The following is a 24,484-nucleotide window of genomic DNA, read 5'->3' on the forward strand; positions in this document are numbered from 1 at the left end:
TATGTGGAAATGGGCTAAGACAGGTTAACCAACTTCTCTAAGACCATATAGATGGTTAAAGTGGTGAGGCCAACAGAAACAAGAACTCAAACTTTTAACCATTATACCATACTGTCACAGACTTGTTAACTGTGTGTAGTTGGAAATTGGAAGGGGACTGAAGAAAAGCTCTCACCTGAACCGCAAAAAAAAAAAAAAAAAAAAAAAGGGAAAGATAATATAAAGGTGGTCAAGGCATACAACCAAAGGGAAGATGCCAAGATACCCAAACCAAAGTGTACTACATTCTTTTTTGGAAGGGACAGATTAGAAGAGACAAGCAAATGATACTGGGACCTATCTACCAAAATGATTGCATTTGAAGATCACTGATCTAGTGAGAAGATGATACAGTCCCGGTTTCAGGGAAAAGAGCCAAATAACCTCAAGAAGTACCCCCACTCCATTCAGATAATTTCTTTCTCTCCAAAGAAAACACAAATAACTAAAGCTAGATTTAATTAAATAATATTTTATTAAATACCTACTATGTACCATATTTTATCCTAAACCATGCTATGGAAAAACAAAGGAAGAATGTATGAGACATGGTCCCTGCACTCTGAGGTGTATATAATTTCTTGAGGAGGTGCAAACACGAACCCAACACAGACATCCTAATAACAAATACCAAGACAGATGCATGACAGGTAGCAAGTAGGTCAAGGTACAGAGGATACCCAAGATAGTTTTAGCAGTAATTTATTAACAAAGTTTTATTTTACAGAGGAAGGGCTGTGCCCCAAGAGGCAGCAGCCACAGGGCAGAGGAGGAAAATTAAGCTATAAAGAATAACAAATGTGTAAGAATAAAAACAACAGCCCTGAGAGGCTGGGGAGAAGAGAAAAGAGGAGAAGAAGTTGTTGTTGTTTTTACAGAGGAATGGCTGTGTTTTAATGAGCAGCATCAGTGAGAGACAGAGCTTGGAGGATGTTTGTACATCCTGGGCCTTGGGTCTATATGAGCTAGAGTTTGCAAAAGTGGTGTCTTACAAGTCTTGTGGTTGTATTGCACTAGTCAGATAGGAAGCTGGCTGGTTAGGGGTACAAGCACTGAAGAGCCAAAGTGACTATTTTGAAACAATAAAAAGCAGCCTCCGTTTCCCATAGCAGACCCAAGTCCCTGTAAAAGTAGGCATTCAGGCATTCCAGAGATATCAAAGCTTACCAAGGACAGCTAGCTCAGCAGACCAAGGGCAGCTCAGTAGAGATTACCAAATGAGGTAACTCCCTGAACCCAAGCCAAACGAGACCCCCCACCCCCACCCCTCTGGCTGCCCTGCTCAATCACACAAGGCCCCGCACCCTAAGCCCTTGCTGATGTATCTTCCCTTTAAAAGCGTCCCTGAACAAAGACCTAGGCCTTTCCACCTTCCTCCGCTGTACCGGTTGGTTGGATGAGGTCCCTGTCGCAGCTTGTACCTTTTTAATAAAAACCTTGCTTTTGCATTTTGGTGTGACCGGATCTCTGATAACTTCTTGGGGATCCACTTATCTGGGGATTACACACTTGCTCTGAGAAACCTTCAAGAATACCAGGTGTGAAGAGTTTCTGTGAGAGATCTCAGAAGGAAAAAAAAACTTAGCTGAATGTACATTCTATTTTGAATTGAAAGGAAGGGTCTTTTGTCCTTAACACTGAGGAAACACAGAGTTTCAGAAAGATACCCCCAGGAGACACTTAGAACTGAGTATATTCCTTCCTTTACTCAACATTTCTACTACTTTCAAAGCATGGATTTAGGTGTTCCATTTAACAAATATTTCCTGGATTTTTCTTTTTTATTTATTTATTTATTTATTTATTTTTTTTTTGACAGCCAGAGTGGACAGTGAGAGAGAGAGACAGAGAGAAAGGTCTTCCTTTTGCCGTTGGTTCACCCTCCAATGCCCGCCGCGCTGCGGCCAGCGCACCGCGCTGATCCGATGGCAGGAGCCAGGTACTTATCCTGGTCTCCCATGGGATGCAGGGTCCAAGCACCTGGGTCATCCTCCACTGCACTCCCTGGCCACGGCAGAGAGCTGGCCTGGAAGAGGGGCAACAGGGACAGAATCCTGCACCCCGACTGGGACTAGAACCCGGTGTGCCGGCGCCGCAAGGCAGAGGATTAGCCTAGTGAGCCACGGCGCCGGCCTCCTGGATTTTTCTATATGCCAGGCATTATGGAAAATGTTAGGGAGTTAAAGACATATAATCATGCTCTTTACCCTCAAGGAGTCTCACTCTTAATATAAAAAGCAGACATATTAAAGAGGAAATTAAGTTGTTAGGTATACATGCACAGATATTCTTGTATTTAAAAAGTATAGAATTGCTACAGAAAAGGGAATGAGCCTTATCTTGGAAATGGGAAACAAAAAAGGCTCTTTACAGAGGGGTCAATACCTATGCTTCACTCAGTATGCTTAAGTTCTGAAAGATGAAAAAGGATGTAGCAAATAAAGTGGTGGAGAAAGGAACACAAGTACTGGGAATACTACTATCAAACAAGGAGCCAGACACTAAGAACCAGATACTGCCAGAACCTAAAGTCAAAGAATCTAAAGAAAGTGAGGCTAGAGGAGGCAGGAGCCAAATTGTAATGAATATTGCATTCCAACTGAGTAAGTCTGGCAACTGGAAGGTACAGGAAGCTTTTATACTGAAGAGTATTATCTGTGGCAGCAATGTAGAAGATCAGAAGTGAGGCTCATGTTGCCAGTAATCCAGGTGAGAAATGATGAGTGTAAACTCAAGAGAGGTAGGAAAAAAGGTAGGTCAGAAGGATATTTACAAGAGATAATGAATAGACATTGACAGGGACAGGGGCCGGCACTGTGGCACAGTGGGTTAAAGCCCCAACCTGTACGGCCGGCATCAATATGGGCACCAGCTCAAATCCTAGCCGCTCCACTTTCGATCCAGCTCTATGCTATGTACTGGGAAGGCAGAAGGATGATCCAAGTCCTTGGGCCCCTGCACCATGTGGGAGACCGGAAGAACCTCCTGACTCCCGGTTTCAGATCAGCTCAGCTCTGGCTGTTGCAGTCATTTGGGGAGTGAACCAGTGTATGGAAGATGTTTCTCTCTCTCTCTCTCTCTCTCTCTCTCTCTCTGGATCTACCTTTCTCTGTAACCCTTTCAAATAAGTAAGTTTTTTAAAAAGCAGACATTGACAGGACTTGATGATTGAACATGTGGTACAAAAGAGAATGATTCTAAGATTCCCTCATGCTGCTGGCTTGTGTAATTGTTTGGATAGTATACAGTGATATCACTGTAACGGCAACAATAAGAGAAGAAATGGGACAAAAAATGATTATAGTTTAGTCTGAGATATACTGAGTTTGATGTACCTGAAGGATATTCAAGTGGAGAAGGGTACTCATTAAACATATTTTCAGATCTAGAAAATAGAAGACAGGGGCCTGCACTGTGGTACAGCAGGTGAGGCCGCCACTTGCAACACTGGCATACCATGTCAGAGCACTGGTTCAAGTTCCTGCTAATAAACTTGGGAAAGCAGCAGAGGATGGCCCAAATGCTTGGGCCCCTGCTGCTGATGTGAGAGACCTGAGTAGAATTAGGAGCTCCTGGCTTTGGGGAATGAATCAGAGGATAGAGGATCTCTTCCCTCTTCTCTCTCTCTCTCTCTCCCTTTCACCCTCTATTTCTCCCTGCCTGTCTTTTAAATAAATAAATCTTAAAAAAGCAGAATATCTAACCTAGAGAAAATGATTTGCAGTTGTTAGTTCATAAGTGATTTAAAACCATAAGAGGTATGATAATCAAGGGGATATGTACAGAATGGCATGGAAGATAGTCAAAGATGGAAGTTCAGAGAGTTCACAGCATTTATAGGACAGCCACAGAGGAGGGTTTGGTAAAACACAAAATAACAAAAATAGAGGACTAATGGCCAGAAGATGGAAAAACCAAGAGAGTGGTATCTTGCAATTCAAGGGAATTAAGAGTTTTCTGTAGATTTAGAAAACTAAGAACTGAATACATCCAACATGATATGGCAATGACTAAGGCCACTGTTGGTGACAGAAATGAATTCAGTGAAAGAGTCAGAATGCAAACATAAATGAATATTCCTGAGAGATTAAAGCTATCTCCAGAGAGTAAAAATAAATCATTCTTTTGAGACACTTTGTCAGGAAAGGAAGTACAGATGTTTTTTTCCTTTACCTACAATGAAGTTATGTCCAGATAAGCCCATCATAAGTTGGTAGTGTTATAAATTGAAAATGTACTTAACACATCTAATCTATCAAACATAATAGCTTGGCAACATAGTGTACTATAAAGAATCTATTTACTGCCTCTGCCCAACATTGTGAGAAAGTATCACACAGCATATGGCTAGCCCAGGAAAAGATCAAAATTCAAAATTTGAAGTACAGTTTCTACTGAATGCACTTTGCTTTCATTCCATCATAAAGTTGAAAAATCCTGAGTTGAACCATTGCAAGTCAGGAATTATCTATATAGAGAAACATATTGGATCCCTTTCATAAAGGAGGGTTTTCTAGAATGGAATTGAGTATGATTCCAGGCCAAAGCAAAAGGTCTGGAAAACAAGGGTATAGACATGGGAAAGTAAGTTAAGGAAATGTGTTACCAGTAGATCCACCTTGCAAGAAACGCTAAGAATGTCAGAGATGGAACAAATGAAAAACTAAATATTTTATTATTCTTAATTATCTAACAGATAAGTTCATAATAGGAACAATGTACCCAGGTATTATAATTTATGGCTATATAAAATGAATGACAACAGTACTAAAAGGGACAGAAAGGAGGAATTGTTAATACTTTCATAAAGTACTTGCATGGGGTCGGCACTGTGGTGCAGAAGGTAAAGCCATAGGCTGTGACATTGGCATCCCATATGGGCGCCCGTTTGAGTTGCAGCTGTTCCACTTCTGATCTAGTTCCCTGGTAATGTGTTTGGGAAAGCAGCAGAACATGGATCAAGTGCTTGGGCCCAGGCACCCTCATGGAAGACCCAGAAAAAGCTCCTGGATCCTGATTTTAGATTGGCCAGCTCCTGCCTTTGTGGCCATTTGGGGAGTGAACCAGCAAATGGAAGATCTTTCTCTGTGTCTCTCTCTCTCTCTGTAACTCTGCCTTTCAATTAATTAAATGAATTTTTTTTGAAAAAAAAAAATAAGGTACTTGCACTACCTATACAGCTACCACATGTGGCTCTGGAGCACCTGGGCCACTTTTATGAGTTGACTAGGAAGCTAAGGGCATCAAGCATGGCAGTTGCACCCTCTTCCAAGACAGCCAGAAGTCATCTTAAGATGAGCAGATGAGGCAGGCATGCAGCAGTTAAGACACAGTTTAATGGGGCCAGCATCGTTGCATAGCAGGTAAAGCAACCACCTGCAATGCTGGCATGCCATATGGCCACCACTTCATGTCCCAGCTTCATGTCCCAATCCAGTTCCCTGCTAATGGCCTGGGAAAAGCAGTGGAAGATGGCCCAAGTGCTTGGGCCCCTACCACACACGTGGGAGACCCACATGAAGCTCCTAAGCTCCTGGCTTTGGCCTGGCCCAGCTCTGGCCATTGCCGCCATCTGGGGAGTAAATCAGCAGATCAAAGATCTCTCCCTCTCCCTCTCCCCTCTCCCCTCTCCCCCTTTCCCCCTCTCCCCCTCTCCCTCCTCCCCTCTCTGTATGTGTGTATGTGTATGTGTGTGTGTGTCTGCCTCTTCTCTCTGTGATAAATAATTCTTAAAAAGAAGAGAGTAAGATACCAGCATCTTATATTAAAGTGCCTGAGTTTACAAAGGCCAGCATCATATTGAATGGGGAAAAGTTGGAGGCATTTCCATTGAAAACTGGCACCAGACAGGGATGCCCACTCTCACCATTGCTATTCAATATAGTCCTAGAAGTGTTAGCCAGAGCCATCAGGCAAGAAAAAGAAATTAAAGGGATACAAATGGGAAAGGAGGAAGTTAAACTATCCCTGTTTGCAGATTACATGATACTATATATAGGGGACCCAATAAACTCCTATAAGAGACTACTGGAACTCATAGAAGAGTTTGGTAAAGTAGCAGGATACAAAGTCAACGCTCAGAAATCAACAGCCTTTGTATACACAGACAATGCCAGGGCCGAGGAAGAACTTCTAAGATCAATCCCATTCACGATAGCCACAAAAACAATAAAGTACCTTGGAATAAATTTAACCAAGGAGGTCAAAGACCTCTATGATGAAAATTACAAAACACTAAAGAAAGAAATAGAAGACGACACAAAAAAATGGAAAAACCTGCCATGCTCATGGATTGGAAGAATCAATATCATCAAAATGTCCATTCTCCCAAAAGCAATTTACAAGTTCAATGCAATAACAATCAAAATTCCAAAGTCATTCTTCAAAGACCTAGAAAAAACGATGCTGAAATTCATATGGAGAAACAGGAGACCCAGAATAGCTAAAGCTATCCTTAACAATAAAAACAAGGCCGGAGGCATCACAATTCCAGACTTCAAGGCATACTACAGGGCAGTAATAATCAAAACAGCCTGGTACTGGTACAAAAACAGATGGATAGACCAATGGAACAGAATAGAAACACTGGAGATCAATCCAAACATCTATAACCAACTCATATTCGACAAAGGACCTAAAACCAACCTCTAGAACAAGGACAGCCTCTTCAACAAATGGTGCTGGGAAAACTGGATGTCCACATGTCGCAGTATGAAGCAAAACCCCTACCTTACACCTTATACAAAAATCCACTCAACATGGATCAAAGAACTAGAGATGCGCCACAACACCATGAAACTAATTGAGAGCATAGGGGAAACCCTTCAAGATATCGGAATAGGTGAAGAATTCCTGGAGAAGACCCCACAGGCACGGGTAATCAAAGATAAAATAAACAAATGGGATTACCTCAAATTGAAGAGTTTCTTAACAGCAAAGGAAACAGTCAGGAAAGCGAAGAGGCAACCAACAGAATGGGAGACGTTATTCGCAAACCACACAACAGATAAAGGATTAACAACTAGAATCTACACAATGATCAAAAAAACACCACAGAATCAAATCAAACAACCCAATAAAAAAATGGGCCAAGGACCTTAACAGACATTTTTCAAAACAGGAAATCCAAATGGCCAACAGACACATGAAAAAATGCTCAGGATCCCTAGCCATCAGGGAAATGCAGATCAAAACCACAATGAGATACCACCTCACTCCGGTTAGATTGGCTTACATACAGAAATCAACCAACAACAGATGCTGGCGAGGATGTGGAGAAAAAGGGACACTAATCCACTGTTGGTGGGAATGCAAACTGGTAAAGCCACTATGGAAGACAGTCTGGAGAATCCTCAGAAACCTGAATATAGCACTACCACAGGACCCAGCCATCCCACTCCTTGGAATATACCCAAATGGAATTAAAGGGGTGAAAAAAGCCATTTGCACCTCAATATTTGTTGCAGCTCAATTCACAATAGCTAAGACATGGAATCAACCTAAATGTCCATCAACAGATGACTGGATAAAGAAACTATGGGATATGTACTCTATGGAACACTATACAGCAGTAAAAAACAATGAAATCCGGGCATTTACAACAAAATGGAGGAAGCTGGAAAACATCATGCTGAGTGAAATAAGCCAGTCCAAAAGGGATAAATATCACATGTTCTCCCTGATTGATGGCAACTAAACGAGCACATAAAATGATACCCATTGAAGTGAAATGGACACTATGAGAGACAATGACATGAGCAGCCCTTGTCTAGACTGTTGAGGAACAACTTACTATTTTGTTCCTTTAGTATTTTTGTTGTTGTTGTTGTTGCTCGGTTTGCTCTACACAAGACCACTGGTTGAACTCTGCAATCAATGCACAACCATTCTTAAGCATTTAAAAATTAACAGAAAATTGATCTCTGTGAAACACAGGAGTGGGAATAAGAGAGGGAGGAGATATATACGACGGCACATACTCACTCAGACCTACCTCCAATGGTGGAACTAGAAATGTGCCAGGGGATTTCAACTCAACCTTACCAAGGAGGCAGGTACCAATGCCAGCACACTTGGTAAAGTGACAAATATAAATACACAACTGATCAAAAAGATAGGGTAAGTGTCGAAGAGATTACACAAATAAGACCAGTGTAAGCAAATAATGAAAGATAGAATCAAAAGGGAGAGAATGATCCTGCGGGGGAAGCAGAACACACAGCAGACTCACAGAATGGCAAATGCCCAAAACAGCATTCCTGCCTCAGAATCAACCCTTGGGACATTCGGATCTGACTAAAAGGTCCATGAGAGTCTCGCAGGCATGGAAAGCCATGACACGGTGGCAAAAAACAATCTAAATGAAGGATCCTGGTGAACAACACCCAGCAGAAGGATCAGGCCATCAAGGAGAGAGGCGCCTTTCTCTGAAGGGAGGAAGGAACCTCCACTGTGATATGGCCTTGACTAAACAAATTCAGAGTTGGTGAACTCAAGGGGCTTCCATAGCCTAGACAGCTCATAGCAAGAGTCTCGGGTGATTGCTGACATCATAAATAAGAGTGCCAATTGTTAAATCAACAACGGGAGTCACTGGGTTCATGCTCCCCACGCAGGATCTCTGTCCTTAATATGTTTAACTATGAAACTCAAAAACAACACTACTAGTCGAACAATACCCTATACCTTGTGTGGTTGTGTGAGTGCAACCTGTTGAAATCCCTGCTTTGTATATACTAAGTTGATCTTCAGTATATGAAGGTAATTGAAAATGAAATGGGAGAGGGAGTGGGTGAGGGGAGGGCCATGGGAGGGAGGGAGGGAGGTCGGGGGGGAGGAAGCCACAACAATACAAAAGATGCATTTTATATTCTACTTAAAACTATTGGTTGAACTCTGTAATTAATACACAATTACTCTTAGGTGTTTAATTAATGCTATAACTAGTACTCAAATAGTATTTTACACTTTGTTTCTGTGTGGGAGCAAAATGTGGAAATCTTTACTTAACATACACTAAAGATAATTAAAAATTAATCTTGATGTGAAGGGGAAGGTGAGAGGGAGTGGGAGAGGGGAGCGTTGTGGGTGGGAGGGAAGATACGGGGGGGGGGAGGAAGCTATTGTAACCCATAAGCTGTACTTTGGAAATTTGTGCTCATTAAATAAAAAAAAAAGTGCCTGAGTTTAAGTCCTGGCTCTGCTTCCAATTCCAGCTAATCAGCTAATGTGCACCCTGGGAAGCAGTAAGTGATGGCTCAAGAAGTGGGGTCCTTAACATCCAGCAGGAGACCCAGGCTGGGTTCCCATCTTCTCTGGCTTTGGCAGGACCAGTCCTGGCTGTTGCAAGCATTTGGGGAGTGAAATAGCAAATGGGAAATTTCTCTTTACCTGAATGTCTGTCCATCTTTCTATTTCAAATAAATAAATATTTTTTAAAGGAGAAAGTTTCTGACTCTGGCATTCATGGTCCTGGAGAACCTGAACAAGGCCAAGGCCCTTTTGGACCTTGATGCCCTGAGTTCTGCTAACACAGACCCTCATCTCTGTGACTGCCTGAAGAACCACTTCCTAGATGAGGTAGTGAAATTTGTTAACAAGATAGGCAACTTAATTGACTTCCACAGGTGGGTTGGCTTCTTTGAAAGGCTCACCCTCAATCAAGCAAGACAGAAGCCTCCTGAGCCCAGCAGTCTTTGAAGAGCTCCTCTACATCTCCTGGTACCCTGGTATCAGGACTTTTTTTAAAAAATATATTTACTTGAAAATCAGAATTACAGAGAGAGGGAGAGATATTCCATCTGCTGGCTTACTCCCCAAATGGCTGCAACAGCCTAGCCAGTCTCCCTTGTGGGTGCGGGGGCTCAAGTACTTGGGCCATCTTTCGCTGCTTTCCCAGGTACATTAGCAGGGAGCTGGGTGGGAAGTGGAGCAGCCAGGACTCGAACCAGCGCCCATATGGGATGTTGGAACTGCAGGCGGCAGCTTAACTCTCTAGGCCACAGTGCCGACTCCTGGTATCAGGACTTCTGTGTAAGCCTGTCTCTCCAGCCACTAGAGGCAGCTTCTTAATCAACCTGGAGCCCTCCCCAAAGCATTGGACCAAATAAAATTAAAACTCTTCAGAGTAAGAACAAGAAAATAAACAAAAGACAGACTGTCAGAGTGTGTTCAAATATAAGACTCAGCTATGTTGTCTACAAGAAATCCACTTTAAATATAAACACATTTAATACATGAAAAGTAAAAGGATGGAGAAATATATATATATAATGTTTATACTAACCAAAATAAAAGCTGGAGTAGCCAAATTAATAAGACAAAGTAGATTTCAGAGCAAGGAAAATAATCATGGATTAAACAGGAGTGTAATGGCTCTATGGTGCTTTCCTCCCAAAATTCCTTTATTGAAACTAACCTCCAATGCAAGAGGATTAAGAAGTAGAGCCTTTAGGAGGTGATCCCTCACGAATGGGATGAGTACTGTTATAAAAAAGACTTGGGGAGCTTATTTGCCCCTTCGACAAGACCACTGTCTAGAACAAGGAAGTGGGCCCACAACAGACACTGAACTGGCCTACACATTGATCGTAGGCTTCCCAGACTGCAGAATTGTGAACAATAAATTTCTATTGTTTATAAATTACTCTGTCTGTAGTATTTTTCTTATATCAATCTGAATGGACTAAGACAAGATGCATTACATAAAGATAGAGGAGTAGATTGCCCAAGGACACATGAAAAATACCATGGGGACAGATATTGTGGTTCCACAAGTTAGGTCGTTGCTTATGATGCCCAAATTCCATATCAGAGTGCCAGTTCCAACCCCAGTTACTATTTTTTTTAAGATTTATTTATGTATTTGAAAGGCAGAGCTAAAAATACAGAGAGGAAAAGAGAGAGAAAGAGGAAGAGAGAGTGATCTTCCATCCTGGCACTGCAGGTGGCAGCTTAACCCACTGTACCACAATGCCAGATCCCTAGCTACTCCACTCCTGATCCAGCTTCATGCTAACGCATCCTGGGAGGCACTGCAGGATAGCTCAAGTGCTTGAGCCCGTCCCACCTGCATGGGCGATTGAAATGGAGTTCTGGGTTCTTGGCTTCAGCCTGAACCAGCCCTGGCTGTTGAGGGAATGGAGAGTGAATCAGTGTATGGAAAATTTCTCTCTGTCATTCTGATTTTCAAGTAGATGAAAACAAACATCTAAAAAGAAATAAAAACAAACAAAATTCTTAATATGTATGTCTGACAACAAAGTATCAAAATTCATGAGGCAGAGGTGGGCACCAGCACAGCACTTAAGATACTGCTTGGGATGCCCACATTCCATACTGGAGTGCCTGGTTCAAGTCCTGGCTATTCCATTTCAAATCAGTTTACTGCAAATGTGTATCTTGGTGGCTCTGGTACTTGGGTCCTTACCACGGACATGAGAGACCTGGATTGAGTTCTGTGCTCCTGGCTTCTGCCTGTCCCAGCTGTTGCTATTGTTGCCATTTGGGAAAGAGGAAAGATATCTTTCTTTCTCCCTATCTTTCTCTCTCCACCTTTCAATAAAAGTGAAAATAAAAATGTAAAAGAAATGTGAGGTACAAATTGATAGAACTGAAAGGAGAAATAGATGAATTCCTTTTTATCATTGTATACTTCAACATTCTTGTATTAAAAGATTCATCAGGCAGAAAATCACCAGCACCATCATCGAGTGAATATAAATGAAATCTACAGAATATTTCTTTTTTTTTTTTACAGGCATAATTAGACAGTGAGAGAGAGACAGAGAGAAAGGTCTTCCTTTTTCCATTGGTTCACCCCCCAAGTGGCCGCTACGGCCAGCGTGTTATGGCCGGCGCGCTGCGTTGATCTGAAGCCAGGAGCCAGGTGCTTCCTCCTGGTCTCCCATGTGGGTGCAGGGCCCAAGGACCTGGGCCATCCTCCACTGCACTCCCGGGCCACAGCAGAGAGCTGGACTGGAAGAGTACCAGCCGGGACTAGAACCAGGGAGCCGGCGCCGCAGGCGGAGGATTAGCCTAGTGAGCCGCGGCACTGGCCCAGAATATTTCAGTGACAGCTGAATTCCTCTCAATCTTTAACATTCACCAAGATAGTTCTATATCCTGGACCATAAAATACAACTTAACAAATTTTAATTTTTTACAGTTTTTTTTTTAAAGATTTTGAGAGGTAGAGTTACAGACAGCGAGAGGGAGAGACAGAGAGAAAGGTCTTCTCTCCATTGGTTCACTCCCCAAATGGCCGCAACGGCCAGAGCTGCAACGATCTGAAGCCAGGAGCCAGGAGCCCCCTCCTGGTCTCCCATGTGGGTACAGGGCCCAAGCACTTGAGCCATCCTCCACTGCTCTCCCAGGCCACAGCAGAGAGCCGGATTGGAAGAGGAACAGCCGGGACTAGAACCGGCGCCCACATGGGATGCCAGTGCTGCAGGTGGAGGACTAACCCACTGCACCACAGCGCCGGCCCCTTTAGGTTTATTTATTTATTTGAAAGTCAGAGTTATAAAGGGACACACACACACACACACAGAGGCAGATCTTCTACCTACTGGTTCATTCTCCAGATGGCCACAATGGACAGGGCTGATAGGCCAAAGCCAGGAACTTAGTCTGGCTCCCCCACATAAGTGGCAGGGGCCAAATATTTGGGCCATTTTCCACTGCTTTTCCCAGGATCAGAAGTGGAAGCAGCTGGAACATGAATTGGCATCACAGTCAGAAATTTATACAGAAATCATATAAAGTATGTTTCCAGACAAAACAGAATTGGGCCAGAATTAACAGAAAGATAGCTAGAAAAATCACAAGATACCTGGATATTAAACAACATACTTCTAAATAACATGGGTCAAAATTTTCAGAGAAATTATTTTTAAAATTTGAGTTACATGAAAATACACCTTAACAAAATTTGTAGCATATAACAAAATCAGGGCTTAGAGTGAAATTTATAGCATTAAATGCATTTATCAGAAGAAAGATCTAAAATCAATAATCTAAATTTCCACCTTAGGAAAATGAAAACAAAACAAAAAAGGGGGAGCAAACTAAATCCAAAGTAAGAAGAAATACTTAAAATCAACAAAATTCACACCAGGCAATTAATAGAGAAAATAAATGAAAGCCCAAGCTATTTTTTTATTTAACTAAGAGGATGAATACACAAATAACTAATGCCAGAAATGAAAGAGACACCACTACTACTGATCCCATATATGTTAAACAGATAATGAAAAAAATTATGAATATGTCTATGCCCACTGAATCAAAAACCTAGGAAAATGATCAATACCTTGAAAGATATTCTACCAAAACACAAATAGAGTAACATGCATCTATTAAAGAAATGATAAATAATCTTCCAATGGATTTAATGGATTCACTGATGAACTAGATCAAACACTTAAGGAAGAAATTACAGCAATTCTCTGACATCTACTCCAGAAAACAGAAGTAGAGAAAATACTTCCATTTTAAAAAAACAAAAACATGGCCGGCGCCGCGGCTCACTAGGCTAATCCTCTGCCTAGCGGCGCCGGCACACCGGGTTCTAGTCCCGGTCGGGGCGCCGGATTCTGTCCCGGTTGCCCCTCTTCCAGGCCAGCCCTCTGCTGTGGCCAGGGAGTGCAGTGGAGGATGGCCCAGGAGCTTGGGCCCTGCACCCCATGGGAGACCAGGAGAAGCACCTGGCTCCTGGCTCCTGCCATCGGATCAGCGCGGTGCGCCGGCCGCAGCGCGCCGGCCGCGGCGGCCATTGGAGGGTGAACCAACGGCAAAAGGAAGACCTTTCTCTCTGTCTCTCTCTCTCACTGTCCACTCTGCCTGTCAAAAAAAAAAAAATAAATAATAATAAAAAAAAATAAAAAAAAACAAAAACATGTATTTATTTGAGAGGCACAAAGGAGGAGGAGGGGAGGGAGCAGGAGAGGGAGAAAGACAGAGGGAAGGAGAGAGAGAGGGACAGAGGGAAAACCCATCCACTGGGTTTACTTTCCAAATGCCCGCAACAGCTGGGACTCGGTCAGGCCAAACCCAAGAGTCAGGAACTCAATCCAGGTCTACCACACAGGTGGCAGAGACCCAACTACTTGAGCCCTTACCTGCTACCTCCTATGATGTGAACAAAAGCTGCAATCATGAGTGGAGCCAGGAGTTGAACCCAGGCACTCCTATATAAGATGTTAGCCATCCCAACCAGGGTCTTAACTGCTAGGCCAAATGTCTGACCTTTCCTAACTGAATCCATAAGGCATGCATTGCCCTAACACTAAAACTAGAAAATATGTGTGGGGAGCAACTCGGACTAGACTGTTACTGGAATTAAGACTTATTCTATGCATCTGCTCTCCCACAATATGGCGCTGAGAAGGGAGTAACAACTTCTACGCAGCTGCCTCTCGCCAACTTGAGTGATGACCTGCAGGAGCTGATCCTGCTCCTGATTGCAGGAGAGCAGCGTACTCGGCGTGTGGGTAGCAGAGTTGGGATTGGTGGAAGAGGACTATAAAGGAGGAGAGAGACAACATGCACCAGGAACATCTAAAGGGAACACCTGAGCAGCCCCCGAGAGCGCCGGCCGGCGGTGTGCCACTCCCCCACGGAAGTGGGGAAAGTGGCAGGGGGAACCACCCTTCCACGGAGGTGGAAGGGACGGTAGCCAACCCGGGAAGAACCAGCAGCAAACCTGGGGAGGGCCGAGCAGACAAAAGAACAGCGCAGGGTTTAGTGTCGTTCCTCCACGAAGAGGGGGAGCGACATAATGGTGCTGTGACTCGGATATGAAGCCTAGGCAGGGTTTAGTGTCGTTCCTCCACGAAGAGGGGGAGCGACAATATGTAATAAGAAAGAACAATACAGACCACTTTTTCTCATGAACACAAGTATAAAAGTCCTCCCTGAAATATTGGTGTATTAGTTTGCTAGGGCTGCCATAATAAATACCAGAAACTGAGAGGCTTAAAAAACAAAGTTATTATCTCACAGTTCTGGAAGCCAAAAGTCTAAAACCAATGTTTCAACAGGGTTGGTTCCTTGTAGGTGCTGTGAGGGAAGGATTTGTTCTAGTCCTCTCTCAATGGTTTGCAGACATCTTGCCCTTATGTCTTTTCACATCATCTGCTTCCTATACATGCTTATGTCCACATTTCCCCCTCTCACATGAACATCAGTCATTTTGGGGTTATGGCTCACCCAAATGAACTCATTTTAATGTGACTGCATCCTATGGACCCTATCTTCAAATTAGGTAACCTTCTAAGACATTGGGGGTTAGGACTTCAATATATGAATTTTTATGGGACACAATTCAACCTATAACAATTAGCAAACTGAATCTAGTAATGCATAAAAAGAATTATACACCACAACCAATTGGAATTTATTCTGTTTGTGTAAGGCTGGCACACATGAGAAAATAAGTTAAAGATGAAAAAAAAATCAGAGGATCCTATCACTGACGTAGAAAAAGCATTTGACAAAATACAATGTCTATTCATCATAAAAACTCTTAACAAACTACGAATAGAGAGGAACTTCCTAAATTTGATAAAGAATATTAACAAAAACCCTATAGTTAATGACATACTTAATTGTGAGAAATTAGATGTCTTCCTGTTAAGACCAGGAACAAGAAGAGAAGAAACTCAGAAGACTAATGCTACCCAACTTTATGACTTAACTATAAAATTACACTAACTGAAACAATGTGCTATTGGGGAAAGAATAGAGAGATCAATGGAAAAGAACAGAAGGCTCAGAAATAGACCCATGCAAATACAATTAATAGCAGCTCCCTTGAAAAGGAACAAATGCAATTCGAAAAAAGGATAGCTTTTGCAATTAACAGTACCAACACTTAACATCTAAATGAAAAAAAAAGTGTAATCTTGACACAGACCTTATACCTTTCACAAAAGTTAACTCAAAATAGATCACAGACTTAAATGTAAAATGTAAAACTAAAAACCTCTTAGAAGATAACATCAGTGGAAACCCAGTTGATTTTAGTTTGATGATGGTTTCTTACAGACAACACCAAAAACAGCATCCATCAAAGGAAACAGGGTTATGCTGAACTTTACTAAAATTTAAAACTTCTGCTCTGTGAAGGACACTGTTAAGAAAATGAAGACATGACACACACTGGGAGAAAATATCTGCAAAATGCATCTCTGATAAAGGATTGACATACAAATACACAAGAAGTTTAAAAAATCTTGGCCGGTGCCGCGGCTCAATAGGCTAATCCTCCACCTAGCGGCGCCGGTACACCGGGTTCTAGTCCCAGTTGGGGCGCCGGATTCTTTCCTGGTTGCCCCTCTTCCAGGCCAGCTCTCTGCTGTGGCCTGGGAGGGAAGTGGAGGATGGCTCAAGTGCTTGGGCCCTGCACCCCATGGGAGACCAGGAGAAGCACCTGGCTTCTGCCTTTGGATCAGCGCGGTGCGCCGGCTGCAGCGCACCAGCCGTGGCGGCCATTGGAGGGTGAACCAACGGCAAAAAGGAAGACCTTTCTCTCTCTCTCTTTCACTATCCACTCTGCCTGTCAAAAAAAAAAAAAAAAGAAGTTTAAAAAATCCACAATAGAGAATAATCCAATAGAGAATGCCCAATCAAATGAGCAAAAGATCTGAACAGATGCCTCACCCAACAAGATATAGTATGGCAAACAAGCACATAAAAAGATGCTCAATATAATTTGTCATTAGGAAATGATAAATTATGGCAGTAATAAGATACCAGTACACACCTATTGGAGTGTTAAAAACCAAAACATTGACAACACCAAATGCTGTTGATGATTTCAAGCCACAGGAACTCTCATTCATTGCTGGTGGAATGCAAAATAGTATAGCCACTATGGAAGACAATTGGAAGCTTCTTACAAACCTAAATAAACCCTTTACCATATGATCCAACAATTGTGCTACTTCGTACAATTTATACTAACCAGTTGAAAGATTTTGTCTCATCACCATGTTCCTAAAGTCGTAATTATTAAGTGTATGAAGTTTATAACTGTAAAGCTGTATAGTTCTGCATACATTGCTCCAGACTAACTTCTAAGTTAGTAAGGATTAAGGCTCTGGTAATAATAATAGATAGAATTAAAAAAGGAGGGAATGCTCCATCATGGGAAGCAGTCCACACAACAGATTCATAGAACGACAACTGCTTTAAGTAGCACTCTGACCTCAGAATCAGCCCTTAAGGCATCTGGTCTGGCTGAAAAGCCCACAAGAGCATTTCAGGCATAGAAAGCCAAGACACTGCAGCAAAAAGTGTCCTACATGAAGGACCTCGGTGGGTGAGACCCCAGTGGAAAGAAATGGTCATTAAAGAAGGAGGTGCTTTTCTCTGAAGAGGAGAGAGAACTTCCACTTTGCTTATGGCCTTGTCTAAATACTGATGGAGTTTTTGAGTTTGTGGATTCAAAAGGCTTCCATAGCCTAGACAGCTCATGTCAAGAGCCTCAGGTGATCACTGATGCCATACATAAGACTGTTAATTGTTAATGGGAATCACTGTGCACTAACTTTCCAATCAGGACTTCTGTCCTCAAAGAGTTCTATTATAATTATGTCTAGGTGCTCACAAAAGATGTATCATTCCTAGGTGTTTCTTTAAAGAATCTAATTAATTCTAATTAGAATTAAGTTTCTAAAAAAAAGAAGTGAAATTAAATTCAATATGCAATGACTTTGAACAGTCTTTGTCTCGACTGTTGAGGAACAGGTTTTTTTGTGTGCAAACTGTTGAACTCTTAACATAGAATTGGTCTTCTGTGTATAAAGTTAATCAAAAATGGATCTTAGTGGAGAATAGGACTGGGAAAGGGAGAGGGAGGAGGTAGAGGGGTGGGAGTGTGTGTGGGAGGGCAGGTATGGTGGGAAGAATCAGTATGTTCCTAAAGTTGAACTTATGAAATGCATGAAGTTTCTATTCCTTAAATAAAAGGTTTCTTTGGGGGAAAGTTATGTTTCCAGAAAAACCTGTACATGTTTATTAAAGCTTTATTCATAACTGTCAAAACTTAATTTCCTTCAACAGGTGAGTGGAGAACTTTTTTTTTTCAAGATTTATTTTGGGCCAGTGTCACTCCCCCACTCACGGAGGAACGACACCAACGAGCTCTCCGACCGACTCTCTCAGGGGGCCCCGCATGTTGTCTCTCTCCCCCTTTTATAGTCCTCTCCCACCAATCCGTGCTCCGCTGCCTGCATGCTGAGCACGCCGCTTTCTTCCAATCCGAGGCTGGATCAGGAATCAGCTAATTAACGAAGCAGCTGTATAAGATTTGTTTACTCCCTCTCAGCGCCATATGGTGGGAGATCAAACGCATAGAGTTAGTTTCAGTCCACAGTCTCAGTACTTATTTGTCTCCCAGGCGCCCCACCATGTTGCGGGAGACGGACCCTGCTCTCCACAGGCCAGCGCCATGGCTCACTTGGCTAATACTCCACCTGCGGCACCAGCACCCTGGGTTCTAATCCTGGTTGGGGCGCTGGGTACTAGTCCCGTTGCTCCTCTTCCAGTACAGCTCTCTGCTGTGGCCCGGAAGGGCAGTGGAGGATGGCTCAAGTGCTTGGGTCCCTGCACTCGCATGGGAGACTGGGAGGAAGTACCCAGCTCCTGGCTTTGGGTCGGTGCATGCCAGCCATAGTGGCCATTAGGGGAGTGAACCAATGGAAGGAAGACCTTATCTCTCTCTCACTGTCTAAAACTCTCTCTCTCTCTCTCTCTGTCTAACTCTGTCTCTCTGCCTGTCAAAAAAAATTTACTTTAGTTATTGTGAAAGAGTTACAGAGAGAGGTAGAGACAGAAACAAAGAGACAGGTCTTCCATCCACTGGTTCACTTCCCAAATGTCCACAACAGCCAGAGCTGAGCCCATCCAGAGAAAGGGGCCTAGAGTTTCTTCCAGGTCTCCCACATGGGTGCAGGGGCCCAAGGACTAGGGCCATCCTCTGATGCTTTCCCAGGTCCAAGAGCAGGGAGCTGGATTAGAAGCAGAGAAGCCAGGACTAGAACCAGCACCCAAATGGTATGCCAGCCCTGCAGACCGACACTTTAAACCACTATGCTACAGCACCAGCCCTGAGTGGAGAACTTAATTGTGGTACATTCAGACAATGGAGCATTATACAGTGAAAGTAAATGAAATGAGCTATCAAACACTGAAAAAACTTGGAAGAAATCTTAAATGGATATTGCTAAGAAGCTAAGCTGAGAAGGCTATATATTGTCTTATTACAACTACACAACTTTGGGAAAAGGTAAAACTATGGACATTAGTGACTGCCAGGAGTTCAGGGAGCAAGGCAGGCAGTATAAACAGGTGTAGCATGCAATTTTTTAAAGAATTATTTATTTGAAAGGCAGAGTGACAGGGAGAGGACACACACACACACACACACACACACAGAGAGAGAGAGTGCTCTTCCATTCCTGGTTCACTCCCCAAATGCCTGCAACAGCTGGAGCTAGACTAGGCAGAAGCCAAGAGGCTGGAACTCCATTAGGGTTTCCCACATGGATGACAGGGGCCCAAGTACTTGGGTCATTTTCTGTTGCTTTCCCCAGCACATCAGCAGGAGCTGGATCAGAACTGGAGCAACCAAGACTCGAACTGGCACTGATACGGATGCTAGCAGGACAAGTGGTGGCTTACCCACTGTGCCAAAACACTGGCACAGATTTTTAGGGCAGTGAAACCTATCTGTAAAATCCCATACTGGTAGATACTTATCTCTACACATTAATTAAATCTAATGTAAATTATTATGGATTTTAGTTAATAATGCTGGTGTATCAATATTGGCTCATCAATTTTAAGAAATGTACCACTAATGCAAGATGTTAATAATAGGAAGAAACTAGAGGAGCTGGTGAGGATAAATATAGGACCTCTCTGTACTTTCCATTCAATTTTCCTGTAAAACTAAAACTGCTCCAAAAAATAACACTATTAACTTTTTTAAAAGATTGATTTATTTGTTTAAAAGTCAGAGTTACAGAGAGAGAAGGAGAGGCAGAGGCAGAGGCAGAGAGAGAGAGAGAGAGGTCTTCCATCCATTAGTTCACTCCCCAATTGGCTGCAACAGCTGCAACTGCGCCGATCAGAAGCCAGGAGCTTCTTCCGGGTTTCCCACATGGTTGCGGGGTCCCAAGGACTTGGGCCATTTTCTACTGCTTTTCCAAGCCATAGCAGATAGTTGGATCAGAAGTGGAGTAGCCGGGATTCAAACTGGCACCCATTTGGGATGTTGGTATTGCAGGCAGCGGCTTTCCCTGCTACACCAAAGTGCAGGCCCCAACACTATTAACTTTTGGGAAAAAAAAAAAAGAGTAGAAGGAGTGGACCGAATTCTCAGGGAGAAAGAGTATCACTATTATCACTAAGTTCCTAAATCTGTATATATGAAACACAGGAAACTTGTATACCTTCAATAAAATTAAAAAAAAAAAAAAAGCTTTATTTTGGTGCTAAAAAAAAAGTAACCTCCTGTACATAGCCCCTAGTCTGATTGAAGCCTACTTTGCCATCATTGAAATTCCCTAAAGAACACAATTCTATAAGAGCTGACCAATTGAAGGAGGGCTGGAAGCACTGCAAACTAACCAAGAACTCAGACAAGCTGAATATACACCTCTCAGCTCCAACTATAATCTTTAACAACCTTTACCCTTAACCCTTCATGGAACCTGGGAATTAAACAATAGGTACAATAGGTACCTGGCTTCTTGCTCTTCACTTTGCAAAAAACACCTACTTTCTTTTACCACCCAAGTGTCAGTGATTGGCTTCCTGCAGGTCAGGTGAGTAGACCCAATTTGAGGGATCCATAGCAACTCAACCAACCAGTTTTGGGGGTGTACTATAAAAGGAACAAAGGGATTAAATCCATAGTCACTTCAAGCACAGAATAGGTAGAATGGGGGTGGGGCAGGGAGAAAATACTTATAGAGACAGATGCAAAAAAATGTTGCAAGAAGAAACATGGGTACATGCCATTTCCTTTCACCATAGGGAAGAAACACAGGCGAAAGCCATTTCCTGATGGGGAAGTTGTGCTAATCTGAATGCTGGAGATTATGTAAACATGACAAAGGTTGTTTGATAAATGTATTAGATTGGACCAGTGCGGCAGCACAGGAGACTAAGTCGCTGCTTCGGAAACCAACATCCCATATTGGAATGCTGGTTCTACTACTGGCTGCTCTGCTTCCAATCCAGCTCCTTGCTCGTGCACATGGGAGGGCAGTGGAGTATGTACTTGGGTCCCTGCTGTCCACATGGGTGATCTGGATGGAGTTCTGGCTCCTGGCTTTGGCCTGTCCCAGACCTCACTGTTGCAGCCATTTGGGGAGTGGACCAGTAGATGGAAGATCTCTCTCTCCTCCCTCTGTCATTCTGCCTTTCAGATAAATAAATTTCTTTTAAAAATGCATGTGATCACTTCAGCCAACTGAAAGTTAAAAGGAAAGTAGGCTTGTCCTTACCAGAGAAACTGCATTGTGAGTAGGTTAACATAGTTAGCAGTGTAAATTGGGACAAGGGCTCATCCTCACACTTTGGAAAAGAAATCACACTTCAGTAACAAAAAATGGGCAAGGAGTGGGGAGCAGGAGCTGAAATAATCTTTAGTGTTCTCCTTCATGTCCCAGAGATCTTTTTGCAGTCCTGAATAGTAGTAAGTGCTAAACAGGTGAAAAATGTGGCTACTTTTCCTGCTATGATCCAAGGCACTATTTGCCACTTGTAGGAAACCTCAGAGAAGGAGGAAATTATTTTTTTAAAGATTTATTTATTTTAAAGGCAGAGTTACAGAGAGGCAGAGAGAGAGAGAGAGAGAGATATCTTCTATTCACTGGTTCACTCCCCAAATGGCTGCGACAGCCAGGGCTGTGCCGATCTGAAGCCAGGAGTTTCTTCCAGGTCTCTCACATGGGTGCAGAGGCCCAAGGACTTGGACCATCTTCTACTGCTTTCCCAGGCCACAGCAGAGAGCTGGATCAGAAGTGGAGCAGCTGGGACTCAAACAGGCATCCAAATGGGATGCTGGTACTTCAGATAGCAGCTTTCCCTGCTATGCCACAGTACCGGCCCCACGGAGGAGGGAATTATTAATATCCTTGATAGGCTTGCTACTGGGATCAACATGGCCAGGGAACCTCTTACTATTTTCAGGTCAGATGTTCTAAGAAACCTACAGTTTACTCTTCTCATTCTATTCATGGGTACCAGAGTCTAGTCACTCTGGTAATTTCTAATGATAATGAATACATCTTCCTTTTTATCTTCACATTCTGATTATCAACAGCTAACTGCTCGACTAGTAAGGGAATAATCAGAATTTTTGTTTAACTCAAAAAATAATGTTTAAGAATTCAGGGACTACAGGGAAGTGGCTAAAAAAGACCTGATCAGATACTGTCCACCTGCTGTAAACAGTGAAGCCTTAGATTTAAGGGACCACCATCCAATCAGCCTCAGATCAAATGGACCACCTTACAAATCTGATTAACAATGAACCCCCTTCATCATTTAAAAATGCTCTTACTGGGCCGGCGCCGCGGCTCAATAGGCTAATCCTCCGCCTAGCGGCGCCGGCACACCGGGTTCTAGTCCCGGTTGGGGCGCCGGATTCTGTCCCGGTTGCCCCTCTTCCAGGCCAGCTCTCTGCTGTGGCCAGGGAGTGCAGCGGAGGATGGCCCAGGTGCTTGGGCCCTGCACCCCATGGGAGACCAGGAAAAGCACCTGGCTCCTGGCTCCTGCCATCGGATCAGCGCGGTGCGCCGGCCGCAGCGCACCGGCCGCGGCGGCCATTGGAGGGTGAACCAACGGCAAAGGAAGACCTTTCTCTCTGTCTCTCTCTCTCACTGTCCACTCTGCCTGTCAAAAAAAAAAAAATGCTCTTACTAACTAGCAGGGCTTTGCTAGCCTGTTGGATAAACCTGCTTCCTTGTATCAACTCTTGTCTCTGGCACATTGGCCATCCAGCATGGAGCTGATGACATCATTCTGAGACAGTGTGGTAAAAGAGTTCCTCTACCTGAAGTGCTTTTAGCCAGCAGAAACCTGATTATTGGGGTGGGCACTATGTCACAGCAAGTTGAGGTGCCACTTGGAATGCCCCTACCCCATATCAGAGATCCTAGTTGGAGTCCTGGCTACTCTGCACTTCCAATCTAGTTTCCTGCTAATGTGTCCAGGAGGCTGTGGATGATGGCCCAGGTACTTGAGTTCCTGCCACTCATGAGGGAGACCTTGATGGAGTTCCTGTTTCCTGGTTTTGACCTGGCCTAGCCCTGGTTGTTGCAAGTATCTGAGGAGTGAACCAGCAAATTCCCTCTTTCCCTCTCTGTCATGCTTTCAAATAAGTAATTAAAAAAAGAAACCTGAGTATCATTATATGTATGTGTGTATAGAGAAAGGAGGGAACAAGAGGGAGAAAGAAGAAACAAGAGTGGAGAGAAAGGAAAGGAAAAGACAGAGAAGGGACAAGAGAGAAAGAGGAAAAGAAGGGAGAATAAAGAATAGAGACATAGGTAACAGAAAAGAGGCTGACCACCACTGTATTAGTTTTCACCACTATAACAAATAGCTGAAAGTAGTTACTTAGGAAAGGTTTATTTTGGCTCAGGGTTTTGAGGGCTTGCAATTCAAGACTGGACAGTCGTGTTGGCCAAGCATCTGATGAGGGTGCAGGCTGGCAACAGTGGAGCATGTGTGGAAGGACAAACAGCAAGCCAAGAAGCAGAGAGAGTCAGGAGCATACTCATTATCTTCTATATGGTCTCTCTTTATAAAGTACTCACAATTTGATCAGAAGCTCTGCCCTAACAACCTAATCCAATCCAATCATTTTCTAAGACCCCACCTTCAGACACCATAATCTAATTAATGTCCATCTATAATTCATTAACATAAGATTCTGGGGATCAAGCTTCCAACACATGAGCCTTTGGGAGACACTCAAATTATTATTCAAACCACTAGGTACAGTAGAGACTTTAATTTGCAGGAAAGCCATCCAATTACTTTGTTGTTTTGCACGCCTAAGCTGTAGACAGAGCACTCTGACATTTACATATAATATCTTTGCTCTTGGTAAAGCTGTGGACCATAAACCATGTGTTTTCATTTCTCTTCCAGGAAGGGAGGCAGAGGGGAAATCAGTTGCACTTCAGAGGTCTCTGAATCCATTTACTATCCTGATTTAACACAATCATTGACAATAACTTGGATAAACTGGAAAAATAAATAACTTAAAAACAAGACATCTGGCTCCAGAATATCAACATTTAACATTAACCAGCAGCTGCATTCATGTCAAAGCAAGCCGTGTACTGTGTGGCATCGCCTCCGATAGGAGAGAGCATTCATCATGAAAACAACCACTGTGCCTCACACATATTAACAAGGC

The 24,484-nt window shown here is 43.1% G+C and overlaps 1 protein-coding gene across 5 annotated transcripts in view; it reads right to left on the reverse strand.

Moving 5' to 3' along the window:
* MTMR8 (myotubularin related protein 8) overlaps positions 1–24,484 on the reverse strand; it is a 134,288-nt gene that overhangs the window by 97,173 nt on the left and 12,631 nt on the right. Inside the window, exon 1 of one of the 5 annotated variants that reach the window (XM_089323758.1) lies at positions 14,160–14,263. The exons of the other annotated variants lie outside the window; for them this stretch is intronic. The gene's annotated coding sequence lies outside the window, so the exon portion shown is untranslated. Of the gene's footprint in view, positions 1–14,159; positions 14,264–24,484 lie in introns of those variants that run through there. 5 annotated transcript variants of the gene reach the window in all.

The sequence above is a fragment of the Oryctolagus cuniculus genome, chromosome X, assembly GCF_051225735.1.
Source record: "Oryctolagus cuniculus isolate XC-2025 breed Fujian yellow rabbit chromosome X, ASM5122573v1, whole genome shotgun sequence".
NCBI lineage: Eukaryota > Metazoa > Chordata > Mammalia > Lagomorpha > Leporidae > Oryctolagus > Oryctolagus cuniculus.